General features: G+C 40.6%; 1 protein-coding gene across 6 annotated transcripts in view; it reads left to right on the forward strand.

Annotated features, from left to right (window-relative positions):
• The first annotated feature begins 10918 nt into the window (after positions 1-10918).
• Positions 10919-22016, forward strand: part of CEP350 (centrosomal protein 350) — a 110388-nt gene continuing 99290 nt past the window's right edge. For all 6 annotated transcript variants that reach the window (XM_053663672.1, XM_037145626.2, XM_053663674.1 and 3 more), the window contains exon 1: positions 10919-11007. The gene's annotated coding sequence lies outside the window, so the exon portion shown is untranslated. The remainder of the gene's footprint in view (positions 11008-22016) is intronic.

Raw genomic sequence — 22016 nt, forward strand, 5'->3', positions numbered from 1 at the left:
CAGTGAGATCTCGAATTTGAGCTTTCTTTAAAAAAGCTAGTGGGTTTCCTTACATCTTCCCATAGTGTTGTTAAGTTAAAGGGATGGCGTGGAGGGAAGATGAACAAAATATTTGAGAAGTGGAACTGAAGGTTTTGGTGGTTAAATGTGGTTACAGAGAAACTATTGGAATACTTCACAGGAGGCTCTTCAAAGTGCGGTATTACTAAACATCTTTCTATTTCTCAAGTATCTTCTGTCCCAAAAATACTAAGCACACAGTTGTAGACTAAATTCTGTGTGTCTTTATGTTGACTTTCAGCAGTGTGAAGTACAGATAGTCACACATTTAGTCAGAGATTGTTTGATTATAAAAGCCCTGTCAAACCAGCAAAAGAGAAGGGGAGGAATGGAGTGGGATTGTAAGGCTGTATGTCTCGGACCCCAAGACAGGAAAATACAGGAACTGGTAGGGCTGTTCTGGATGGAGACCTCGGCAGCCATTCCTTCTCTCCTTAGGGTTCGCTACACCCTAGCCACTTCTCCTTCGTGACTTTTAACGCATCATGGATGTGGATCTGATTGGATGATCCCTGAAAAACAAATACATGATTATACATACTTCACTAGGTGACCCCTTTAACCGGGACCAGGGGTGGGGCGGCAGTTTGCTGATATCAGATCAGAGTAAATAAGCGGAGATAGGTAAAGGACAACTGAGTACATCTTCAAATATATAGAGATGTATATAATGTGATGCTACACTAATTCATTTTTTTAATCAATGAAAGGAAATTAAAGGTAATGGGAATAATATTAATGTTTTAGAATTTGGGTCCTGGTCATGGCTCTGTCTAGATAAATTTGTATTCTGATTTCTTCCCATTGCTTCTGTGTTTTCTGTGCTGAAAAAGGGAAATAGTTATCACAACTTCAGGTACTATTTTGCTTTGGCTGGTGTGGCTCAGTGGATTGAATGTCAGCGTGGAAACCAAAGGGTCACCAGTTCAATTCCCAGTCAGGGCCCATGCCTGGGTTGCAGACCAGATTCCCCAGTAGGGGGTGCATGAGAGGCAACCACACATTGATGTTTCTCTCCTCCTTCCCCTCTCTCTAAATATAAAGATAAATTTTTTAAAAAAATAATATAAATAAAATCTTTCTTTAAAAACCCTCCAGGTACTATCTTGATATATAATGGCTACTGTTTGTTGGTAAGACCCTCAAAAGAACAGAGCTTTCTTTAGTTTTCAGTCTGTTTCTTGGGCAAGTGAGGCATGGTAGGCAACCGTGTACCCCTGCTTCAGACCTAACATCTGAGTGTTTTCCCACACTTAGCACCATTCTTAGGCTAACAAACAGAATCTGGTCCGTGCTCTACTGCCCTCGAGAGAACTCTCACCCAACAGTAGGTACCTGCACTTCTTGATGGGCAAAATGTTTAAATCTGTTCTCAATCTCTCGTAGTTTACATGGACTTCCTCTTATTTTTTGTACGATGCAGATGGAAATGAGCTTTATAAAGATCTTTGTATTTGAATATGTATTGAGTTGTCCTTCACCCTTGTTCGTATTTTGTTATTTACTGAGTACTTACTAAAGCTGTTCCAAGTGCTTGACACGTATTAACTGAATTCTCACAGTAGCCCAGTGAAGTGGTACTGTTACCCCAATTTAATAGGAGACTGAAGCACAGAAAGGTAGAAAGTGACATTCAAGAATACCCACAGAGCAAGTAGTGAAGCCCAGATGCTGACCCAGGCAATCTGGCTTTAAAGTATCTATCCTGACCACAGTGTATATAACCTTGAGATCCCCATATATGGTATTTCCTCCCAATCTCTCTAGTCTACGTAGGCTGGAGTACATTTTTGACCTGTGGATTCTCATCTGTGGCTCTCTCTTAAAACCCTTTTCTTTCCTCCTTGCTCAGCTTTGTGGAATCCAGCATTGCACACACCGAGGGTGTGAAGACGTTCAAGTAGAATGAGACAGTCATTACACAGTCCTATCTGTTGACTCATGCTTGTGTCATGCTGGCATCATGCTTCTGCAACTAAAGGCCAGCAGTATGGGTTCACAGTGTGTCTTTTTGCAAAATACCTACACGCAACCTGGGCGTTAGCTTTCCCTGCATACCACACACAGCCTCTGTTCTTGCCCTCAGCCTTGATGCAAAATGACACCTCTTTGAATTCCTGAGATAGAGCCCATTCGGATCAAAAGCCTCGGCAGTTTCACAGAGACAGAGGGAGAGGGTGATAAGAGAACAGGCCCTCAGTCTAGATTCCTCCTGCCTGAGTCCCAGTCCCCGCTCCGCACTTTCTCACAGAGTGACACTGGCAAATTACTTCTCTCAGCCCCGGGTTCCTCATCTCTAAACAGAGGGAAATCATGGTAACTTCTATAATGTTGTGAGGACTAAGTCGAGTAGTACATGCAAAGCACTTACTGCCAAGCACATCAAAGCTCCGATGTTATTAATTTTTGTTCCCCTAAATCCTTAGCAACAATTCTCCTTGCCCCTTATGACTGGCATCAACTGTGACTGGCTACTATTTCCACCTTCCTAGGTGACTCTTATTATGCAGAATACACCAGATTTCTCCCAGGTTACACCTCCACTACAAACCCCAACCCATTACAATGTTCATTCAACAAAGGGCTTCTAGGTACTAGAGTCCCTCCTCTCCAATGACGTGGGGGATTAAAAACGAGAAAGCTTTCCATCATTCATCTGTAGTTCTTTTTCCTGTTCCCATGGCTTATTCTTACTCAGTGTCACTACCCTGCTTTTGTCCTTAAAGACCTCCCTCCTTCAAGCATCTGTAATTTGTCGATGTGCTTTTTCCAAATGCTGCACAGACCCCCCTATGTTGACCAGTGACGGTACATGCTACCTAGACACCCTTAAAGGAAGAATTTTTTGTGCCTGCCGCTGAGAGTGCAGTCAGTGGACAGCCTCCAGTGTCAGTCACTTCACGGATTGCCCCAGCTGCAGGGACCCACTTTGCCCAAGGTCATGGCCAGAGACAGGGAGAGTGGTGCATAGCAACGCCTGATGGAGGGAATATAAAGGCTCAGCCGTCTCAGCCCGACACAGTTCAACTTGGGTGGGCCATCTGCACTCAAGCTTCCCATGGCATAGGCGAGGCTATGGGACCTGTATTACACCGAGATTGCTCCTCCCCCATCCTGTTTCCTTCTCTCCCTCCCACAGGTGTTCATACTGAGGGTGCTCCCTGGTAAACATTCCACACACTAAATTTTGTCTCATAGTCCACTTTTCAGGGACCCCAACCTGAGCTACACCAAACTTAGTATAGCCTAAGCTAATGTTTATTGAGAATGTAATATATGCCAGGCACCACCATAGGCATCGGATATGGATACACAGTATCTCATTTAATTTTCATAATCCTTTGAAGTAGATACTGTAGATGAGAACACGAAGACACAACGCTATCCTGTTAGTAACTGGTGGAGATAGAATTTGAACTCACTGACTCCAGAGCCTACATTCTTAATCATCATGCTTCATTCTATCCCATAATATCTACTCCTTAAGGAGCAAAAGTGATATTAAACCATGTCTTATAAGCCACAAACATATAATGGATATAAGGGAAATAGTGTTAAGCCCATAGTATTCTGCTTGATGTTTCTGATGGAAGTCTGTCTCTATCTCATAATCTGTCCATTGTCCAGCAAATGAGTCAAGCTTTGTTTGAATGTGTAATACATCTTGAAACATCTCTGAGGGCAGATTCCAAAGTTGGAAACAGTCCCAAGAATTAGCTTTTCTGTTGTTACCTGGTAGATTCCAAAGACCAAGTTGGCTCCCCTGAAATATTTTTACCAGCCTTGGATCAGAAGGTTGACAGACAGAGGGAAGGAAGTGCTTTCACGTTCAGGAAACGCAGCTGAGAACCCTCTGACTTCATCTCCAGGTCTTAATTGTCACTGAATCAGCAGCTCTGCTTTTGGAGTCAGTTGTTCCTGAAGTAGCCCTTTGACCTTTGCCATCTTATCTGAGGGGATCCATACGTATCAGCTGGTTGGACTAGAGGTTAAGTTCAGATTTAGTCTGCAGGAAATAATCTTTTGCCCTCCTTATATCATGTTATCTTGTTTCCCTAGAAAAGGGACGCAAACCTCAAAACTGACAGCAGTTGCAACATCCACCTTAAATCTCTCACCAAGTGTGCGGGGAGGGATATAAAGATATGTGTGCATCCTGAAAATGACCTGTTATATGAATTAAAATGTAAATAACTCAAACAAGAAGCCTAATATAACTGTCATAGCTATAGTTACAAAGTTGTTTAAGTCCTTTTTTATTTGTTTCAAATCTTATAAGTGCAAACAACACTTATGTTTAAGTGCACAAACAACACCTATGAGTGCAAACAACAAAAAAGTAGAAAATGCATTAAAATGTTGTCTCATGGTTTCTTCAAAGCATCAGCTCTCCTCAAAACAATGCAAACAGTGCAATGAAGTTAAAATACATAAAGAGAGTAAACAGACATGAATACAGTGAAAAGCAAGTGGAACAGGAAGAGTTGGGAAGGTAGGCACTGAGGTCATCGGTGAGGCTTGGTAAAGTCCAGCTTTCAGCCGGAATGAGGTCATGCCCAGATAATGAGGACTTCTGGCGCCTTTCAGCAGAGGCTCCCCAGGTGCTCCGCTGACATAATCTAAGAGCAAATGTTACTGCCCCCATTTCATGGGTGGAGGGAGAAAGATACTAGGAAACCGAATAGCTTGTTTAGGCAGGCACGATGAGCTGGTAATGGAACTAGAAAATTATTTCAGGAATCTAACCTACTTTTCTGAGCATCGCAGCAGGTCAGCTTTCCACATACCAAAAGACATTTATTAGTGTAAATTGGTAGTGAATGTACTTTTAAAACTTATCTTCTGTAAACAATTTGATGAAAATACTTTCCGAGTAAGTCATGGTTGCTTTTTGTGGGAGGAATTTCAGAGATTTATATTTATTTATCTTTGGCGGAGTGACAGGAGAAAGAGAGGGAGAGAAACAGAGATGTGTGAGAGAAACATAGATTGGTCGCCTTTCACACACCCCCAGCTGGAGACCAGGCCTGCAACCCAGGCACGTGTCCTAGCTGGGAATTGAACTGGCCACACTTTAGTTTGCAGGCCAGCGCTCAATTCACTGAGCCATGCCAGGCAGGCCAAGAGATGGATTTGAAAATAAATTCTTCCAGATTTAAAAAAGTACCCACATTAGGTTTAGGTTATTTAGTAGAACCCATTTTAGGCACCTAACATGAACCATGGTGAAACTGTATCAGGTTATTACCCAATGTCCTAGTGTGTATGTTTGTGTGCATGTGTGTGTGTGTGTGTGTGTGTGTGTGATACGTTATTTCTGGGGGGTGGGCCATGAACTAGCTCTCTAGGAATTACTCTATGCTTTCTATCTCCACTCAACTCAGGATCACCCCCGAAAATTCTCTAATCTTTACAGGAACGTATTATGGAGGTGCAGGTGGTCCGTGGTGACTGTCCTCTCAAGAATGCTACTCTCCCCCTTGTATCCTATAAATTTATCCCCAGCTCCTATAAGGGTTTTATAGTCTGTTTCATGAACACAGACTTTTTGGTGTGAACTCAATATCACTACTCCTGGTGAAAACACAAACAGAATTTTTTTTACATACTACTAGTATCAAATACTTCTGCTAAAAGTCAACTATAATCACAGCACAAAGTTTTACACAAACTGCATGTAAACTGGAACAATATTTCAAAATGAAGAATGGATACATTTCTCTTTCCTTCTGGCCTGAGCTCAGGGTTACAGTGACTGACGAGAGGTTGGTTCATTCAGGGCAGAGCGTTACAGATAAATGTCGGTAGATGTGTATATCCGCACTTGGGGGGGAGGGGAAAAAGCAGGTTTACAGTTGTTCAAATGCGAAATAATGCAATAGTTCATAAATAATAATACAAGAATAAACTCTGTTTCGTGTACTCGCAGCTGTAAACCTACTCTCGCTGCTCCTGGTACAGCCTTTGTCACCTGTGTGATCTGGTGAAAAGGTGACTAGAGACTCGGGGGGGAGAGAGGAGCCATGGACTCAGCAAACAGAATGACTCCTCACTTAGACACTCATGACGTTTGAGTTTGGCCAAAGCACAGAAGCCCACCCTCCGGCGTTCTTTCCGAAGAGCCTCTGGTGGCCTCGAGCAGCCAGCAGTGATGGAACAGGCACGCGATGGGGTTCAGGAGACGAGGTTCCCGTTCTAGCTCACCACTCTATCCTTGTGACCGAGACCCCGCCACTTTGCCTTCCTAAGAACCAGCTTCCTCACCTGTGAAAGAGAGTGACCTGGCAGAGGTTTCGATGAGAATTAAAGCCAACAATGTGTGTGAATGGCTGAGGGTGTTAGAGTTTATTCAAGAGTTATTTAGATATATGTTATATGATACATATATTAATTACATGAAATGCATATGTATGAGTTATCATATCACTTTTATATGTAAAATAGTTATCAGCGTGTTAGAACAGTATATGTGTTTACTTTGCCAATTTTTTTACTTCGTGCTTGATAAAATGTGCAATCACTTCCAGTTCCCCAACCAGCTACGTCTTCCCCATCACTCTTAAGCCTGTCGGTTTTTCTGTGAGACAGTCCCAGCTGCTTCTGTCCTCTTGTGATATTTTGCGGGCCTTCTGCTAATGCAGTGGGATTTGTAAGCAAATGCTCATGTGTTCTTGTGTAACAGGTGGGGGGCATCCAATCTCGGGATTCCGGGAGTGTTTTAGTGGCTCATAAGTCTCACTAAAAACCCGGGGGTCTTCTACCAGCCCGGGTACCCAGCTGCCTTTTTCTATTTTTGGAAGGGCCATAGAGACTCTCCTGCCAAGAGTTTAAAACTTTCCACTGCCTGGAAATAAGCTGGTTCACCCCTTGCAAAATATAACCTCGTTCTGACTTATATTCTTCAGTGTTTTTTTTTTAATTGCAGCTGTCTTGCTATATTTTATTGCATGCTTCTATTACCAGTCTATAAATCATCACTGAAACAAAGAGATGCCGTAAAGAAAAAAGCTCTTCTCTTTAACAGTGTTCTTAAAAAAGGGGGGTTGCCTGTAGTTAGTAAAAGGATCACCATGTCTATTAAGCTAAGCAATTTAAAAGAGACGTCAATAGGGGAAATACTAAGGAAAAGAAGGTACTCAACAGCAAAGCAAACTAATCTCTGAAGGTTCACAGGGGTTAAATATAGGAAAATGTAATTTTTAAAGTTTTAAAACATTTCACAGTCACATTTAAGAAGTATTTTTGTTCTTAACGAGCACGAGATTTAATTTGGGGAAAATGAGACTTAGTCTTTGGATTTAAGTATATTGATTGTCTCATTGACAAGGCTGGTTGATGAAACCTAACAAGATAGGAAGCAAATCACAGCAACGCAATGGTCAGGTCAGCCTCGCCTTAATCCAGATCTGTTCCCTAACACCCGAGTTTAACCCTCTTCCATATCGTTATACACTTGGGTACATACATGTGTCCACAGAATATGTATTGAATTATTTTGGTTTTTATGTACATAAATGCCAGACTGTGGATATCATTTAAGCCAGTTGCTTTTTACACCCAACAGTGCTTTTATTACGCAATGTGTTTGAGATGCACCTATTGTTTCCGATGCTTCACAACTGCTACAATAAATGAATCTGTGATTCTAAGCCTCTCTATTAAAAAAAAAAGAATGTCAGCCCTGATTGGTATGGCTCTGTTGGTTGGGTGTTGTCCTGCAAAATGAAAGGTCATAGGTTGGATTCCTGGTCAGGGCACATGCCTGGGTTGTGGGTTTGGTCCCTGCTTGGGGCATGTATGAGAGACAACTGATTCAAGTCTCTCTCCTTCTCTTTCTCCCTCCCTTCTCTTCTCTCTAAAAATAAATACATAAAATAAAATAAAACCCTTAAGCCCTGGCTGGTATAGCTCAGTGGATTGACCACAAGCCTGTGAAGCAAAGGGCTGCTGGTTCGATTCCCGGTCAGGGCATATGCCTGGGTTGCGGGCCAGGTCCCCAGTGGGGGGCAAATGAGAGGCAACCACACATTGATGTTTCTCTCCCACTCTTTCTCCTTCCCTTCCCCTCTCTCTAAAAATAAATAAATAAAATATTTAAAATAACTTAAAACGTCAGCCTCAGGTTTGTGCTAAATCCTGGTTTGCTTTTGAAACTAACCCCATTTCCTGGCTTTATTCCAAGAACACTTCAGTACTCATTTTAAGGGAGGGATTAGCCATCAAAAGTGAGATGTGGATTTGGAGCAATTTGCCAGATAATTCAGTCCCCAAAAAGCTACTTTGAACTGAACAACTAGCTGTTTAAGAAGTGGAATTTGTTTTGCCTTAGAGTTCCAGCTAGCTCTCCTGGTCTATTTCATTGATGGAATGAATCAATCCATCCATTCATGCATCCATGCATCCATTTAATGAGTTTTTATTAACTGTTAGAGCTAAATGCATGGCACTGTTAAAAAGATTTATGTTTTATTTGCAATCTTGTAGAAGGGCATACATACTCTTTCTGAGGGCATGTTTGTTCTTTTCATGTCAACTTTATACTTGATAGAATATACTTCCTAAATCCTAGCTACCTTTACCAAACACCATGAACCAATAATTCAGAGTGGGAAGAAAGTGTAAGTCCTACCCCTGATTTAATTGTCCTACAGTTCCATCAGATCTTCCAGTCGTATCCCGTACATCAGAAAAAAAATATATACTCTAGAGCCAGAATCTCTGCTAACACTATGTCCATCCAGGGTGAATTCCTTGTTCTAGACTCAGAGGGCAAATTGTTGTGAGTAGAGGGTTTGGAATCAGATGTGGGTTGGATCGACAGTGCTCTGCCCTAATGTGAAAGTGCCAAGCCCTTGTACACCCTGAGGTATTTGATCACAAGCATTTCATTCTCAGCACCTGGTTCATACAAAATCAAAGTTAATTGTATTTATAGATTATTTGGAGTAGGCATTTTAAAATCTTTTTTTAAAGGTAGAAAATAAATTTCCAGACCAGAAATAAGTGTGTGCTTATCTGAGCTTGTTTCTTGCTAAATTCACATAGCTGCAATGTACAAGGGAAATCTCTAATCTCTTTCCTAAGAGTCTTATCTTGACTTTTGCAGACAGGAATAAATCTCTTACCTAGCAATACGTCAGAACCAACCTGTTTTAATATCTACTCAACAAGAGGTTGCAGGTAAGTTGAGTAAAGGGCTGTATCTTAATTTTACTAGACTTAGAATTTCTTTTCTTTCAAGCTATGCTTTTTTGTTTTTTTGTTTTGGTAAGGGGCAGGTAACTGTTCACAGTTAAGAGGAGTGAGATTCTGAGCTACTGCTGAGTTCAAATCCCAAGTTCCTCTTTTTCAATGACATAGACAAACACCGTTTGACTATTTGCCTTATTGGTTGGTGTGTTTTCCCTGTGACTGTGGCTGAAACTTTAAGGTACATTCCAGGTTCTGTTATTCCTGACCAGCAATAGGTCCTCTCCCAGGCAATTCCTCTGAGGCTTTTCTTAGGTTGTTTTTCTTACCGCCATCGGGATACCCAAGTTTCCTGTTCACAGTACATATTTTACAAAAGTGCAGCATTTTTTACGTCCATTTAGCTCCTATTCAGGTATAGCCATAGGTTCTCCAAAGAGGGGGCAGCTATCGGCTCCAGGTTTTATCGATACGATCTACTCAACAAACATTTACTGAGCATCTAGTGTCCTAGTAACTGTGCTAGGCTCTGTTGCGGTATAGAGAAATAAAAGACACTTAAAAATCCTCGAAATACTAAAAAATGAGAAACAGTCCCCGGGGAAAAGAGCTACCGGATTTCAGAAGGTGGAGAAAAGTGATGGGTGGGGAGCTTGTGCGCTGTGAACACGTATCAGAAGGTGCCACGGTTTGCGCCAGCGCTGTCATTTAAGCTAAATCTTGACAGATGATAGAATTCACCACGCAAAGATTGGGGACAGAGGATAATGATATTGGAAGATATGTTGGTTACAGGGAGTTTACCAAAGCAGAGTTATATCAAAGCCAACACCCAACGGGAGGAATCTCCCTTCTACTTGCACTGGAGTCTTAAGCCATTAGAGTGCATGCAGAAGAGAACTGTAACCCTCGCGAATAAAACGGCCAATGACAGCAGTGGATGACTGCAGCAGCCGCAGAGCTGCGATCTCTCTGAAACTGACTGGGGTAAAGAAGATTTATTTGGACACTTGGTGAAACATCGTAAACTCTAAGAATCTGCAATTTCTAGACTTCCAGGTCATCCTTGTCAACAACCCCCGCCCCTAGCCTGTTTTCGGCGGCCGAGGGTGAACTGTGCAGCCCCAAGGCCCAGCTTGAGTCAGAGGAAAGAGAGCGGAGAAGGTCTCCGCTGCGGACCTACTTTGGCTCCTCCCGAGTCAAACTTCGCCACACCAACCATGGCGTCCTCGAGGTTCCTCTCATCGCTTTCGGTGGCCTTTACCATTTGGCCACAATCAACATGGCCCTAACCGAAGGTTGCATTCCTGAGCAACAGTCTCGGGACAGTTCTCGCGAGGTTTGCCTGGGCCCCTACTGCTCCCGCCCTGCCTCGCGCCGCCGCCGCCACCGCCACTGCTGCCGGCGCCGCTCCTCCTCCGTGTCAGTTGTTGGGCTGTAATGGCGACTGGGCCGCCACCGCCGAAGTGACTCCCGGGCGGGGGAGCGGGGCCAGACCTGCGCCAGAGGGAACTGCAGAGAGCCGCAGCTCAGGGGCCGGCTTGCTGTGGGGGAGGGGAGGCAGCCTTTCCGCCTCTCCTTCCGTCTCTGCAGACCCGCGGCTCCCGGGAGCCGGTGCGAGGCGGGCACCGGGTGCGTCCCCGGAGCGGGGAGGCCAGGCCGGGCAGCCCTGGGGCAGGTCGGGGCGGCGTCACTGTACCCTCCGCCAGGCCCCGCGGGATGCACCGTGGGAGCCGAGGGCGGAGGCGACACTCTCAGGTGAGCTTCGGCAGGACATGGCTGGGACCACGGACGCCCGCGTAGCCTCCGCTGTCTCTGTCCGCGGTCCCGGGTCCCCGGTGGAGGCGAGACAAGCGCGGTGCAGGGGCCGGTGGCTTGACCTGGCATCCCCCTTGGCGAACCAGCCTGGGTCTGACGCTTTGCCGGGAGGGCCATCTCTTATTCCTGAGACCCGGGTTTCCAGCCCTACCGGTGCCTGCCAGAGACGGGCTTTCCTCCTTTACCTGCGGGTGCTGAGCCCCCACCTCCCCGCCCCTCCCCTCCTCTACGAAAGATGTACGATACCTCTCACCTTTGGTTTCTGAAGTGTCTCTTATTCATTTAGAGATCAGGCATATTTTGGGAAATCCCGGGGAACTGGCAGGGATGACTAGTTTCTGTTCCTTTTTGGTGGGGATAAACATGCTCAAGTATAGGAAAAACTTTGATTTTCTGCTCCAGTGTAGCAGCTGCTGAATGTCGTCTCCCGATTTATTAACACATGATTTAAGGGGAAATTTTGAAGTTGTCATTTTCCTCTGCCCTCTTTGAAAATGTAGCCCAACATGCTATATAACATTTAGCTAATGTTACAGATATGGGTTGGAATGTGGATGGATTTTTCGTTTTCAGATAGGAAGCTGCAGATAGGTCCAGGTCCAGGTTTTCGTGTGGCTTTAGTGTAGTAGCCAGTCAGTCCTTCGTATAGGAGAAAACCGGTTGTCAGGAAAATAGTGGTTAGGATCCATGTACTCCGCCGGATCGTTTTGTTTGGAGGTGATCCTTGTTTTGGATTTGGAAAAGTCGTTAGGGTTATGTTGCCATGTTAACGTATCTCCTCCTGCCCTCTCCATTTTCAGGGTTTTGAAGGAAAGGCTGACTTAGGCAGATTTAGTAACGATCTGAAAAAGGTTTGTACAAGCAGTGATAAAACACTGAAAACTGCTCTCCATTTAGAAAAATGTCATAGTGTAAAAGTTTGTTTTTAAATAAGGCAGTGTGCTGCTAATAACAGGAGATTGGGACTTGGGAGGATTGGTTGTTAGACCTGTGGTAGAAGTTGCCTCAGACTCGAGTGGGTGTGTAATTGTTCGGTTGTGCTAAATTGACAAACTCCAATCCCAGGTAGTCAAGTAAGTCAGCCATTGAACCTCATTGCATTGAATTTAAGATACTTTAATCAGAAAATAAACATCAAGTTAGAATACATTGTGCGTGTGGATAAGTACATGTGTGTCTCATGTTTTCATGGTCAGTAGCAGAATTTTGTAATAATCATGAGCTATATGTAAACAATTCCATACATATGTGAATAAATTCCTCTGATTCTCTGGGATACATTGCTATGTAGCATTATGTAAGAGTATTAATACTTGAACAGCCAGCCTCTTGTGGGGTAATCAATTTGTGAAGTAGGAAGTTTTGAATTTTTTTTCTAATGTTTCTGAATACCAGTCTTTTGCCCATTTTATAACATGTTTGCCTTAAAATGGACAGAATACAGGAGATTAAGTCCTTATCCAAATTTATTTTTGCTAAATTGCTTTAAAGTATAGTGAGAACAAAAAAGAAGCTGCTATCTAAAATAACTGACATTATTTTTTGATCTGCTCCCACATACATTATTTTATTTAGTCTTCATAGCAATTTTGTGAAGTAGGTTGGATAAATATTGTCCCTATTTTGCAGTTGTGGAAATTGACACACACTGAGGTTCCTTTATGTGAAGTGAATGCTGCCCTTATTTCTGCAGTTGATCTACAATTAATTTTATTTTCACTGTTTTTTAATTGACAACATATTAGTTTTAGGTATACAACATAATCAATACTTGTGTATGTTGCAAAATGATCACAGTAAGTCTAACATTCTAGAATTAGTATTATTTTAAATAGAATATTAATATAGATATTTTTGGCTCTTAGCTTTTTAAAATCTAAATGAAAATTTATTTTGGTTCCTTTTGACATGTCACTTGCTCCTTATGTCCTGATGATCGTCAGTTCGTTAAACACGTTATAGCATTTTATTAATTGTTACAAGTCATGAAGTATGATGATATATTGCTTTACTTCTATATGTACTTTTTGCTTGAACAATGTTCCTAAGAAATTGTAGTTAATTTGTTGTTTCTCATTTTGTTTGGATACTCATAGTGCTGTCATCTTTGGTACTTCAAATCATTTATACTCTTGATTATATAAAGGAAACATTCAAGCTACATGGTCAGTAGCATAACTGAAAACTAGTAACAATTGGCGATTTTTATTGTAGTTTTATTGTAGATTTAAAAAGTTAACTGGCCATGTATACTTGTGATTTGCTCTTTTTGTAGGGTGGAGCAAGTTGTGAGACACACACACACACACACACTATATATATCAAGATCTATTGCTTAATAAATGGCTTTATTAAGCAATTCATGAATCAAGCAGCATCCTGTCTAAGAACTAGAAGGGAGCTCCCAAAATCTCCTAATTACTTTTATTGACTTTTTACCCCATATCAAATAATTTCTAGTGTCACAAATAGTCCCCCCAAAACTGGATAATCAAGTGATTGCATAGTTTTTTCTGCACTAATATTTTTTGCTTGTTATCCCAAGTGTAACTTTACATTTCTAGTTGTTACTTTGGGTTATTATTTGACTTTCTTGTCTAGTCTGTAAATTCTGTGATTGCAGAGATCCTCTGTTAACTATTTGGCGCCCAGCACCTGGCACATAGCAAAACAGTGAATGTTGGTTGAATAAATTGACTGGAGAATGGTCTTGACATAATATTTAAAAAACCCAAACCAAAGCCATACTAGTTCATAGCTCCTAGTTCTTCTTAGGAACACACTCCCAGGGTATATTCAAGTTCTCTAGGAAGAAAGGGAATGACAGAAGCCACTGGGATTAAAAAGCCACTGCGAATAAGCCACAGGTGGAGTACTGAAAACTTTATTGACTATTTTAATGATTTGCCTCGCTGTTCTGGCAACAGTTAGTGTAGTTTATAGAGAATAGATGGTTTAGAACCCTACCTATTATACTAGTACTATAATTACAGGCTTGTAATAACTTCAAGTCACTTCTTAATTACAGGATCGGGAGTTTTAAATCTTAAAGGCCAGCTAGTCCACTTCTCACATTTTATACCTAAGTAAACAAGCATCATGTGATGAAAATCTCTTACTTATAGTTGGTTTTACAACAGGATGAAGAATTCACTATATAGCTGCTAAGTTTACATTTGTTTAATATGTCAGATGATTATCAAACGAAAAGATAATTGTGAACAACCAGGCCGTCTATTCTACATCAGTGTTAATTAAAAACTCAAAACAGGCTTTTCTTTTCAGTGATAAAAATATTAACTTAAAAATGAATCTCAACCCTCTCTGTAATTGGGCCTACAGATTGGCACAACTGGAACAATGTTCCGGAAGGACATTTGGCATTACCTATTAAAATTAAAGGTGCACTCTTTTGGTAGAGTCATTTCATTCGTAGGAGTTTATCTTACAGAAATTTCAATACAAGAGCATAGGAACAAAACTATAAGGACGTTCATTTTTAGCATTATTATGAATAACTGTCATTAACATTTATAAACAACAAGAAAATGTCCTGAATGTCCATTGGTAGGGGAATAGTTAATATTATAGTATATTTATGATATGAGTTACTATGCCCTTGTTAACAGTTTGAGGACAGTTGTATTTACTTCTGAGAAACAGCTGAGTGTATCCTTGAACCTGTGTTCAGAACCTTGTAGCAGACTTTCTGGGCTCAAATACTAACTACATCATTTACCAGCTGTGACCATTAGCAGGGTACTTAAACTCATCTATAAAGGGGAAATAATTGTTGTTCCCTCTTAGAAGTCTGTTGTGAGATTTAAGTAAGTTAATTTTTAACCCTAAATAAGCATAGTAGGCTCCCCAGAAGTGTTTGCATTTACTATTATGTAGTGACATGGAAGAATGTTTATTACATAATATTGAGGAGGAAAAAATAAGTTGCACTACATTGTGGAATATTATACACACACACACACACACACACGCAAAGAAATGTAGTTTGATTTTCTTTTGATTTCTCCGTGTGTGTGGAGGAGTCTGAAAGGATAGACATTAAACTATTAGCTGTGTTATCCCTGGGACAGTGGATGACTTCCCTTTTTATACTTCAGACACTTTTGTATTGTTTATCTTATGTCCCACTTTTACAGTTTTTTGCTGGAAAAGAAAATACGGAAGCAGAAATTTTCTTCTATTATATGGTCATATAAATGTATTTTTGAAGATAGTTGTTTTTCAGAGATGTACAGATTTTGTCAACAGAATATCACATGATTAGGTTCTGTTTCAAAACTTTTGTTGATGGAAGGTTAAAATTAATTTATGAAAATCCCTAATGTACTTATTTTTCTACAAGCTTTGTGACCTTAAACCCCGTTTCTGAATTTACAAAATAAGCGTGTAGGCTGGATCAATATTTTTTTAAACCCAAGATTCCCGACTGTGCCCCAAGTTACCTTGGAGCACCATGGTGAACTGACATGGGCCTTGTGGGATACTTTTAAATTTTGAGGGAAACCGTAATATCCGACAGCTGTGGGATATCCGTGGGACATTTGCCATCTGTGGGACCCTGCTCAAACATTTAGTTTGAGGGAGGTAGTGCTCTTGAGATTGGGCCGTATTCCTCTGGGTGACAGTGTGTCTTCAGAAAGCTAGGTTTTGGAGGACTGCTGTGATAAAGAGCAAGTCCTCTGCAAAACTGCTTGTGAAACAGTAAATGAAAGTGATGTGTCCAAAGTGGTTTCGAGGTTTGAGAAGTTGTGTAATGCCTCTTGGACACATACATCCCACTAAGAAGTTTGTAATAAAATAAAATACTTCTTTCAATTTATATGTATTTTTCAGAGTAGTTAGGATATAAGTACTAAATTGTATGGGCCTAACTACTTAATAAATGGGATTGTTAGGTATTTTTTGGGCCTAGGGGCACCATGAGAAAACTACTGAGACACTAGGGTTCTGTGAACTGAGAAAGCTTGGAACCGCTAGAACTTGTGACTAGGAGACCCACATATTTTCCGTGGAGACATAATATTCATATATATATATACAGAGAGAGAGTGATATATAGAATAGAATGGTTTTACAAAAAATAAAAAACCCTTACTACTTTCAATACACTGATATTTTCAGTTTAATTCTGTTTGGTTTCATTAAAAAATGCTAGCTCCAGCTCACACACACAAAATTTTTAACCTACTGATGGGTCACTATTATGATAAACATTTGACCCCTAACTTGAGCTTTAATATGCTTTGTTCTCTGATTTGTTATAAATGAAGTTAGACTACCTTATACAATAGACACATCTGAAAATTTATGTAACACTACATTTTGTATGATGAGTTATTTTAAATGCTATAGGGAAGTAATGATGTAAAGAAGATGTTTTTACAACTAGGATTTATTTTTGCAAACAGGAAGCATTTGTCTGTGAAAAGTTTGGGTTTTGGTGTTTTTTTAAAAAGCTAACCACTTTGTTGTCGTTTCAAGTGGACTTGTAAAAGCTGCACATGGAGTTGTGGCATCTCTCACTTTTAAACATTACTTTTAAAATAATTTATCAGTAACAGCACTGCTACAAGTTAATAATAAGAGTATTTTATTAAACAATTTATTTTAGTTTGGGGCTTCTTTCAAAATATAAAATGCATACATATGTATAATTAATTTTTTTTTTTTACATGCTACCATAAAAGAAATTTTGTGCCTAGGAATGGTTAACCTCTTTCTATTGTATGGAATACTTGTGGGTTGTTTTAATTTTTTTTTTGCATGTTTTCATTTAAGAATGGATTCTGAGATGTATGGGTGAGACTGTCATCATTCAGCAGCCTGGACCACCTAGTGTGTCCTGTGAATGGACTGGGACTAACAAAGACAAGTAAAACATCCCCACGGTCCGGTCCGGTGGAAGAGGCAGGTAGACATGTATATAAGAGGACAGGGCAGGTAAGAGTGATGAAGAGCTGTGGGTCCACAAGGTGAGAGCACCTGCCCTAGGTCAAGGACTCAGTAAAGGCTTCAGTGAAAGAAAAAAGGAGTTGTCTTCGTTTCCGTAACAGACTCTGAGTTGGCTAAGTTATTGACTGTAGAAGGAAACTTTTCAAAATTATTTATTTTTCCTTGTTTTTTTCCCCTCAAAAAATGGTACGTGCATCTACTTGTAAAAAATTGAAAAACACATCCACTGAGAAATTGGCTGCCTGTCCTGGACTCTCACTCCCTCTCCTTGGAGTTACTACCAAGTGTTAACAGTTTCTTCTGTATCAGGGAAGCTTTCGTAGTGAAAGTTTTATACTTTAAGGCAAAAAAATAATCCTGAGTTGCAAACTGTAAGATGCCTTTGTGGGATATATTTCTTGAAATTAATTTAGAAGAGTAAATTTTAAGGATAACTAGATAGTGTTTAATTAAAGCAAAGTAAAGCAAAAATATAGGCTCCTATTTCTAGAGGATTGAGGTTTTGTTTTTGTTTTTTTTCTTCTGTCCCTAAGTCAAAGACTAGGGATACTTTCAGTAAGGTGCTAGTTTAGCTCTTTCGTATCAGTGGGGGATGTTGTGTTCTTTGAGATCCTCACCTGCCTCCTATGCACTGGCATCCAGACTGGTACCAAATATTACATAGTTTCTTCTGGATTTCCTGGAGTACAGTAAGTCAACATAGGTCATTTGTATTTGTATGTTGTACTACATTATGGGAGTGTTGGTTATTGACAGTTTACTTGGAACAATGTAACAGGTCTGACTTAGAGCTGGAATGTTTTCACTTTTCCTAGCCTGGTCCCTGCTGAATTTGTCTGTTTTATAATAAGACTAGTTTGTGTAGTTATTGCAAGGTTGTCTTTTCTCAACCTTTCAGGCAGAAATGGTTGTTATATAGGGTCTGATAGGAGAGAAATGAAATGTAGCAAAACCTTGGAAAATACTCTCTGTGAGAGCCAGACTGATGTCATTTCTTTCATCTTTTATCCCTAGTGCCTGGCACGTAGTAGGAGCCCAATAAATAATGGAGCTGAATGAGTCTGTGTGACTGAATGAGAGCACTGTCAATAAATGTGTAAGGAGGAATGGCCGCCAGAAGATACTGGTGAATTTGCTGTCATCTTACACCTTCTCAGTCTGTGTTCACATACACCGTGGGTATAGATCAGCGTTTCTCAGACTTTTTGGTGTCAAGACCACTTGATACCCTTGTGTTACTGAAAACTCGAAGAGCTTTTATTTATGTGGGCTATCTGTATTGTTATTTACTGTATTACAAATTTTAAACATTTATTAATTTATTTTAAATAACTAAACACATGTTGTATTGACAAGTAACCATTTTTTAATGAAAAAGAACTTTATTTCCCCAAACAAAAAAAGTGCTTAGTGAGAAGTGAGGAATTATTTGACAGTTTTCAAATCTTTTTACTATCTGGCTTAATGGAGGACATCTGGATTCTCATATCTGCTCTGCATTCCGTCTGGTGCGATATCGCGTGTCATGAAGCCTTTGGGAAGCTCCACTAACACAGTCATAAGAGAAGGAAAGTGAAAAAAGACCAGTGATACCTTCATATTGTTGTGGAAATGGTTTTGACTTCTAAGACCTTCCTCCACCCCCTGGAAATGTTTCATAGGCCCTCGGAGATCCCTGGACCACATTGAGAACTGGTGGTGTAGGTTATAAAATCAGAATAGAAAAGGACTTAGAGGTCATATAGTATAATCACCTCCCCTGGATATTTCTGGCTTGTGCAGCTGGACTGAGATAGGGAATACCTCGTTTGCTTTTTGGGAATAATGGTGAGTTGGCTTTTGGAAGATGTGGAGTTTGATGTGTCTTTGATATTTCTGAATACACACTTTGATATGGGGGTTGGGATATCAGAGATGAGATCTGGACTGGTGTTTTGGCAGTCATTGGCATACAGATGGTATGGAAGCCTTGAGCATGGGTACGGCACCCAGGGAGAGGGTAGTGTTAGAGGAGAGCTCAAAGTCAACCCCCCTTGAACCTTAAGGTTTACAGGAGAAGGACTAGCTAGCAAAGCAGAATAAGAAGGAACTGAAGAAGGGGTGGGAAATCAGAGTGGAGTGGGTAGAAGCAAAGTAAGGAGTGTTTCAAGAGGCTGGTCAGCTATGGTCAATGCTGCCAAATGTCAGGCAGGTTGGGGACTTTTTATTTGAAAATGTAGAGACAAAGAGGTCTTTGGAGATTTTAGTGAGAACTGTGTGGCAACCACGTTGGAATTGCTTGAAGGTTGACTGAAAAGTATTCTAAATGGAGACTGAATATATTGAACTTGTGAGAAGTTTGGGAAGGAAAAGAGAGCAGTAGCAGAGAAGGATGCTGGATTGAGGGACTCCTTATTTGTTTTAAGTATAAAGACTTGATTAAGTATAAATGCTGATAAGAATCTTGGAGCTGGGTGAAGATGAGATACATAGGAGAGAACAATGTAATTGATGGTTGAAATTTTCTTGAGAGGAAGCGGAGGTGGGGAAATCCTGAAACAGGTGAAATATTCTTACGGCTCCTTGCCTCCAAAAGTTACTTTTTCTGTTCTTCTCCCATTCTCCCGATTTACGAACTCTTAGCCTGCTGATAGGAGGAAAGTTAAATGCTAAATATAATTCTTTTAAATTTATTGGCTTAGTTTTCTGTGAGCCTTTATATTTACAAGGTGAGTGTTAAAGTGTGGACTGCTTGTTGAGTTTAGAGTATGTTTGCTATGAACAGTCAAAGTATCTTATAAAGTTGCATCTTCGCTTGATTTATAGGCACGTCTACTTTTTTAATATTTTAACAGTATTCCATTTATATCATTTATTATTGCTTTAGTGTAATTGTGTTTCCATTTTCTTTTCACAAGTTATATTCATCCTTCATTATTGTTTTACACTTTCATTTCTGTTTTGCATGAAGCAAATAGAATCGTGTCAAATATAGTTTTTTTAATCCTCATGATATTTCACTTTAATCTGAACAACAAAGTATTGTTCATTTATGCTTAAACTTCCACATGAAACAACTTGTTTCAAGGTGCCAGTTAAACTCACTGTAAAATGTTCAGTAGACTAAAACTCGAGTCACTTAAATGAATAATAAAAGTATTTTTCAGTTTTCTGAAATTTAAGAAGCTGTCAGTATAGTAAGAGACAAATCACAGCAGAGTGATAGATTCTGTGTTACTGGTTTCTGAAAACTGTAGTCAGTGCTTAGGAAAGGAAAGGCCAACACTTGACCCTTTAAACACACAAATGTAATCTTGTTAGAGACCCTGAATGATCCCGTTTCTTTCCTTCTCCAGCTTTCTCTCACCATTTTTGCTGTCCAACACCTGGGGCCTAAACTATGTCTTGTCTTTTTGGTCTCAGGGCTGTTCCAAATATCCTTTCTGCTTCCTGGAAAGCTCTTATCTGTACTTAGTTAAACTTTTCATTTCTAGGTCTTAGATGAAACAACACTTTTCCTCTCTGCTTAACAGATTGGATGAGTTGTTTCTATAGCATTTACATTTTTTCCTTAATTATTTCATCCCATTTGTAATAGTTGTTGAGTATCAACCTTCCAAGCAAGCTTTTGGACTGCTTGAGTGTGGGGCCCCTGTTTGTTCTTTTCACAGCTATAGCCCCACTCCTAGGCGCTGTTCATTCCTCCTACATACTTGGCACTCAGCAAATATTTGTTCAATGAATGAGTGGCATGGGTCAGATTGAGGAGAAGGTTTTTTCATGAGTATAGAACAACACAGACTGATGCAGCAATGGGAGGGGCCAAGGAGTTTGCTAAAACTTCTCACCTGTCCTGTTTAGGAGGGAGGGGAGAATGAAAAGCTTTTCTGTCTTTTGGGGTGAGTTTGATAACAGTTGAGGCACGTTGGTTAAATGAACATCCTCTAAAAGAAGTCGGAGTGCATTGCAGTTAATGGAACAGAGGTTCTAAAGAGGGTAGAATGTAGGTGGGAAAGCAAGACGCCTTACGACGAAATTACAAGGGAGGACAAAGGGTTGCGTTATAGATGGTGGCTGAGTTCGAATACATGGGAGTCGTTCTGTGAATGACCCTTAGAGGATTTCAGAGGTGTGAGAGAGGTTTAATTTGCACTTCTGTCACTTACTAGCTGAATGACCTTGGGCTAGTTCTTTGGTCTGCCTGATACTGTTTCTTCATCAGTAAAATGCATATATGGGTAGTTGCCTCAGGGGTTGTGATGGAGGTTAGAAATAATAGACAGAGAACAACACAGTCCTTGGCCCACTGAGAAGGAACACAGAAATTGGTAGCTTTGATTATTAACTGGTCACCCCAATAGTATTGGAGGTCTGTAATTTTGGCTCCTGGTTTAAAAGGATTGTTGCTGTCAAGTGTTCTGGGGCTTCAGAGGAGACGTTCTCAAGTGATTGAAGAATAGCATTATTGTCAACATTGATGCTTATTTTTATGGAATCAGTAGTGTTTTTGGAGGCTTCAGACTTCGAAGAGTAGAATTGAAGGTAATCTCTTGGGCTGTAGTTCTCAAAGCTGCTGTATTTTGGGATCTTCGTAGATGTAAAAACATAGGTTTTTTACCTCTTCTGAGACCCACTAATGTAGAATCTCTTGTGGGTGGAGCCTCGGTGTCATTGTGTGTAGCGAATGACGCGTTATCCTACCCAGGCGATTTTCCTAGAGCCGCTGGAGAAAGCAGGCTCAGGAGACGAGCTCTGCAACCGCTTGGAGGTGGTGTGGCTGCTCTGAAACTCACTTGCAGTGGGGTTGGTCAGAGGAAGGTGTGTGTGGGTTACTGGGGAGAGTTTTCTTTATAGGCTTAAAAACTAGCTACAGAGGTTGAGTGGGGAGATTAATGATTTTAAATTAGTTATTTAAAAGATATTTAAATAAAAGGATGTTTTCTGTGTGGTCCTATTTCATATGGATTAAACAATTAGCACATATGATGACATTATGA

This window comes from Artibeus jamaicensis, unplaced genomic scaffold (assembly GCF_021234435.1).
Source record: "Artibeus jamaicensis isolate MK-2021 breed Jamaican fruit bat unplaced genomic scaffold, CSHL_Jam_final contig_327, whole genome shotgun sequence".
NCBI classification, from domain to species: Eukaryota; Metazoa; Chordata; class Mammalia; order Chiroptera; family Phyllostomidae; genus Artibeus; species Artibeus jamaicensis.